The sequence below is a fragment of the Podarcis vaucheri genome (genome assembly GCF_965113315.1).
Source record: "Podarcis vaucheri genome assembly, chromosome: 6".
Lineage (NCBI taxonomy): Eukaryota > Metazoa > Chordata > Lepidosauria > Squamata > Lacertidae > Podarcis > Podarcis vaucheri.
The window spans coordinates 91,584,701-91,590,672 of NC_138764.1; the positions used below are offsets into that span (position 1 = coordinate 91,584,701).

General features: G+C 44.4%; 1 long non-coding RNA gene across 1 annotated transcript; it reads right to left on the reverse strand.

Annotated features, from left to right (window-relative positions):
- Window positions 1-4,629: 4,629 nt before the first annotated feature.
- LOC309534438 lies at window positions 4,630-5,605 on the reverse strand. The gene is made up of 3 exons (XR_014220725.1): window positions 5,507-5,605; window positions 5,016-5,133; window positions 4,630-4,821 (listed from the first exon to the last, which is right to left on the reverse strand). It is a non-coding gene; the product is annotated as an uncharacterized lncRNA (long non-coding RNA).
- Between the last annotated feature and the right edge of the window lie 367 nt (window positions 5,606-5,972).

Sequence of the window (5,972 nt, forward strand, 5' to 3'; positions counted from 1 at the left end):
CAACAGCATGGCATTCCTCTCCTCGATATAGCATTGTGCGGCTGCAACTTCCGTACCAAAATCATTCTTTGCATGAGATCCATGGAGAACTTAAGTTAAACACTTCTGGAGTCTCTATTTGTCAAGGAAATGTGAATTCTTAAAACACACGCTGCTTGCCTCGAGCAATGTAATTTATTATTTTATGGATTTCACATTTTGCATGAATTCATTTGACAACTTACAGAGCTAATGATTGCCTGTTTGGTTTGGCACCCTGCTGCTCAAGGTCATGCTGCCTCTACTACAAGCAAACGTCTGTTGCCACAGAAACCCACCATTAGCTGATGGAACAAAGTGTTCCCTAGCTATAACTTGTGTATATGCCTAAAAACACCAGCAGGGATGTGGAACCTGGGGTGATGTTGTGGCTAACAGGTTGTGGAGTGGGTCTCCAGTTGTTGGTAGACTACAACTCCCATCATCCCTATCTAGCAAGGCCAATGGATGATAGGCATTGTAGTCCAACAAAAGCTGGGGACCCAGGCTTGAGAAACACTGGGCTAGTCGTATGCATATTTACTCAGAAGTAAGTCCCACTGGGTTTACTAAGACCTATTCCCAATAAACTGTACATAGGATTGCATGATCAGAGCACGAGGTGTTCACTGGAATGTCTACAGTTCTAGGATGGCTAATCTGTGGCCTTTTGGGTGTTGCTGGACTACAGCTCCCATCATGTCTGACCAATCTGCCTGTGGATTATGGGAGTTGTAGTTCATCAGCTCCTGGACGGCTCCATGCTGGCAACCACATGTCTATTCTGGCTGCCAACAGCACTTGGAGATCCATTCATTTCCCTACCCTGCCCTAGTCTTAAGTAAGTTACCATCTCTCAATTTCCTTCTGTATTATACTGCACTGGTAGTTTAACCTACAGCAGCGGAGGGGAACTGGCTGGATTCTGAATCCTCTGTCCCCCTCGCAGGCACAACTTGAAATCTTTCTTTTGCAGTTGCATCATCTTGGGGTCATGGGGACATCCCCCTGGCAACTGCTAAAGAAAGATTTCAAGTTGTGTCTTCAAAGGAATAGATGTTTCTCTTGAATTCAAATGGAGGATGCAAAGGAAGTTTTTGTTTTCATTTAGGGAAAAGGTGAGTAATGCCAGAGTTGTTCAGCAGAGTCCATGATCTGCACCTTGTGTGGAAATGAATTTTCTCCACCACAAGAACAAGCCTCAAAGCATTACTGAGGAACATTCTTAAATACTAGTTACAATAAGATAGGGGATGTGTGTGACACTGTGCTCTAGACCACTAAGCCTCTTGGGCTTGCTGATCTGAAGGTTAGCAGTTCAAATCTGCAAAACGGGGTGAGCTCCTGTTGCTCTGTTGCAGCTTCTGCCAACCTAGAAGTTCGAAAGCACACCAGTGCAAGTAGATAAATAGGTACAGCTGCAGTGGGAAGGTAAACAACATTTCCATGCTCTCTGGCTTACATCACAGTGTCTCGTTGCGCCAGAAGTGGTTTAGTCATGACCTGGAATGCTGCCTGTCAACAACCACTGGTTTCCTCGGCCTGAAGCGAGATGAGAGCCACACTCCATAATTGCCTTTGACTGGACATAACCATCCAGGGGTCCTTTACCTTTACCTTACAATAAGATAAAAGGTGCAAAATAACAAAGTAAGACATTGTAAATGAGTAGTGGGGTTCAGTCTTTTATACAGTTCAGCAAACTTTTCTTTCTCTGGTCCCAGAGGGAGGTCCTAAACTGCTGCTGCTAGCCATCTCCCAACAAGCACACACGGATTTCTCATATTTCAGTTTCCTGCTGTGAGAGCTCTGCCGCTCCTGTTCCCAGAGATAAGTCATCAGGTAGCTTATCTCACGCTAATGGAAAAATACCAGCCTTGTCTGATGCTTTTACCATAGTGGAAAACTCTTGCCTAAAGTAAACTTCCTTTTTGCAGCACTGGCAGACAGGCAGAATCAATCCAGTGCTCCCACAGTCCATCCACGCTGCGTTGCCATCCTGCCCCCCCCCCAAACCTCCATCTTGGTCATCATCTGAAATGCCCCACCCACTATACTTGCCACACCATATAAACACCATCTCCAATTCCTCAAAACCCTCCCTGTAGATTCAAACCACGTAACAAGTCAAACCACGTAAATTTCGCAGTGTTACTTGTTTGCATGCTGTTTGTGCCCCAAACAACAAAAGGCCCCTATTGCAATTTCAGAATAGAGGCCCAACATCTTTAGTTCATAAACGTATGGTAATATATGACTAATGGAGCTCACGGGCGTTACAGGGCAACTACGCACTCCCCCACTTGATAATACATTGCAGGACCTTTATGAATATAATTGCAAGCCTTGTTATCGCTGTCGAGAAAAGCAAAAAGCCAGATGTTATCCAGAGAGGCGCCTGATTAGAATTTTGAGAGCAGGCTTTGCTTGCACTACAGCTGTGAAGAGGTCCTAGATGACAGTTCTCCAGCACAGCATGCTTCTGTTTATCCATCAAGCAGAAGACTGCATGTTTGCAAGTTGATCTATGACCCGCTGAAGTCAGTGTGGCCCAGTACTTGCGCTCTGACACAGTGCCAGAGTAGGAGCCAACCAGCTTCAAAACATTGTGCAGCCATGAAGCTCATATTCAGCCACTCACACTTTTGCAGTCTAGCCTTGATTTTATTGTTTCATCTTTTTATAAACTGCTTTGAGGTGTTTGGGTTTTGTTTTTGTTTTACAATTACGCAGCGTATGAATTTTATGAAATAAATAAAATAAAATAACCTCCCACAGGACTGTATAATGTGAGAATAACAGAGCAGGGGGTCGGGGACCATGCATGCCACATGGATCTCCTTGGAGCGGGGGCAGGGTATTGACATAATAAATAAAGTCAGCAAGGAGTTAGAGTCATAGTATTGTCACAAAAGCCAGGTGCCTGCCTCTCTCTCTCTCTCTCTGACAAGCGGTGGCAAAAAGCCCATGGGGTCCCAGGCACACACACACACACACACACACACACACACACACACAGGGTCTGTGTCTCTTTGGAGAATAGAAGAAATATGGTTTATTCACCTATCTTTACCTTCAGTCTGCATGGAGGGAGTCCAGATTTTACGGCATACACATTTCCAGAGGCAGGAGTGCAGGCAACCATAAGGCCGCTCGCCTCCAAGATAATAATAATAATAATAATAATAATAATAATAATAATAATAATTTATTTATTTATACCCCGCCCTCCCCAGCCAAGACCAGCCTCAGGGCGGCTAACAACCAATAATAAAAACATGTTGATTAAAATACAATTTAAAAAACAAGATTAAAATACAATTTAAAAAACAAGATTAAAATACAACGTTAAAACATTAGGATGCAGCCTCTTCACAGGAGGAGAAAGGAAAAAGAAAGAGGGGGAGGGAATCAAACTGATTCTAAGCCAAAGGCCAAGTGGAATAACTCTGTCTTACAGGCCCTGTGGAAAGAAATCAGATCCCGCAGGGCCCTGGTCTCATGAGACAGAGCGTTCCACCAGACTGGAGCCAGTGTTGAGAAGGCCCTGGCTCTGGTTGAGGCTAATCTAACTTCCTTAGGGCCTGGGACCTCTAGGGTGTTGCTATATATGGACCTTAAGGTCCTCCATGGGGCATGCCGGGAAAGGCGGTCCCATAGGTACGAGGCCGTGAAGGGCTTTAAAGGTCAAAACCAGCACCTTAAATTTAACCATGTACTCCACCGGGAGCCAGTGCAGCTGGAAAAGCATGGATCTCCTGTTCTTCGTCCTAGAAAACCCTTTGCCCTCCCCCAGAGCAGTTACCCTGGCAACCTCCCAAATCCCCAGCCAGTGTTCACACCTGGGGGAAGAAGTTAATGGCCCTCAGTTATACTCTTGACAGCCATAGCTGGACCAGGTTGGTTTTGCATATGCCAGCCCAGGAATTCCCTGTCTGGCACAACTCTGCAGTTTATGTTTTAATCCATATCCCAATTAATCAAAATCCTAGCATTTATTCATCCCTAGGCTTCAGGGGGATCCCCCCCCCCGATCTATAACAGTATCTAAAAGGGAACTTAGGTATCATCTACCGCCTCCTCCTTCCAATGTAGGAAATCCACTATTACTGCAAATAGGTTGCAGTTGATTTAGAAGCAAAACATGGAGGACAAATTCTCTTTCCATTTACCTGCTCCCAAGTGGAGGGTGTTTGCTTTAAAAATTATCACAGTTGGGTCAATACCAATTTCCCTCCCATTCCTCTGATATTTCATTCAGGTGTTCACTTTGACTCATACAAGTGTCCCTCCGTCAGACTCTGAGCTCTGCCATCAGAGGTCCTCCACCAGCATGGATGTCCTCATTACACTTGTGAAAAGCATAGACAAGCAGATGCCAATAGTGACCAGCAGGGGCAAGAAGAATCCTAAGCTAGTCCAGATACAGTGGTACCTCGGGTTAAGTACTTAATTCGTTCCGGAGGTCCGTACTTAACCTGAAACTGAAGCACCACTTTAGCTAATGGGGCCTCCTGCTGCTGCTGCCGCGCCGCCGGAGCACAGTTCTTAACCTGAAGCACTATTTCTGGGTTAGCGGAGTCTGTAACCTGAAGCGTATGTAACCCGAGGTACCACTGTAGTAGCAATTTGTCTGATCCCAGGACTGTCTGCTGCAGAAGCTGGCACAGTAGAAAACCACATTTTGCTACCCACCACAGTCCACCCTGAGTGGCAGAACTTCTCCTGGCCAGGAGTTAGGATTGCTCCATGTGTTAGGAAGAAACTCAGATGCTTTAGCCACAGTGCCTGATGCCCAGGTTCCTGAGAAGGAAGAGGAAAGATTAAATGTTGTACCTGAGAGAGAAACAGGAAGATGAGCAGGGGAAACATAAGAGGAGGGGCTGCTTTGTTCCTGGTGCTGTGTCCCACTAACAGGGAGCGATGAAAGCACACACACGACAACCCCTCACAACAAATGCCCAGTACGAAAGCGGTTCAAGTGGTACTGCACTCACAAACAGAATTCTTCTTGCGCTTGCCGGGCTAGAATGACAAATCCTCATTCGATCTTCCACTGTGTGAGTCATCAGTATTCTTCTCCAGCTGGGGAGCAAAAGGTCATAACATTGCAGACTGAAAATACACGAAAGCCTGTCAGCTAATGTTATGAAGTCAGGGGGAAGGATAGAAACCTGTGGGTGGATCTGTCAGTTTCAGTTTGCTCAGTTTCTCATTTTTCCAATCTTCAATTCAGTTCCCCACATTGCACCTTTAATGTCATCAGCCCTGTCCTGTGGAACACCCTGCCAATAGGGATTCAGCGGATGCATCCCATGCCAACTTTTAAATGCCTGCTGAAAACTTTGCAATTCTGCCAGCCCTGTGCAGGTCTTTAAGAGTACACAATGCTCTATCGGTGTTTAATAGAATCATATAGTTGGAAGGGACCCCCAAGGGTTTGCTTTATGATTGCTTTATGATTAAATTCCTTTAATTGTCTACTGACCGCCAGCTAATTCGCTGGTTCTGAGATTTTACAGCTTCAGAGAACCCTTCTGCACTGAGGTGTTTTCACTGGAATGTACATATACAACCCTGGACCTTGAAGAGGACTCTTTGTGTTAAGTTGTGGGTGAACATATCAGACAACACAGCGATTCTTCAAACAGGAATCAAGGCTAAAACATTTTAAATTTCTTTTTTGCTTTTAACTTGTTTTTAACTTTTTATGATGTTATCATTTGCTTTTATGTTATTTATATTTTTGTAAGCCACTGCGATATGCTTTTTATGATGCAGTGGTCTAGGAAAGCTTTTATAAATAAAATAAATAAATGCAAATTGTTTCTGCAGCCATTTGTTCACCTAAAAAAAAAAATCCGCATGAAAATACATCAGCATTTTGATATGACTATCTCCTAATAAACACATTATTTTGAATGCAATTTAACCTAATAGACACATTATTTGGA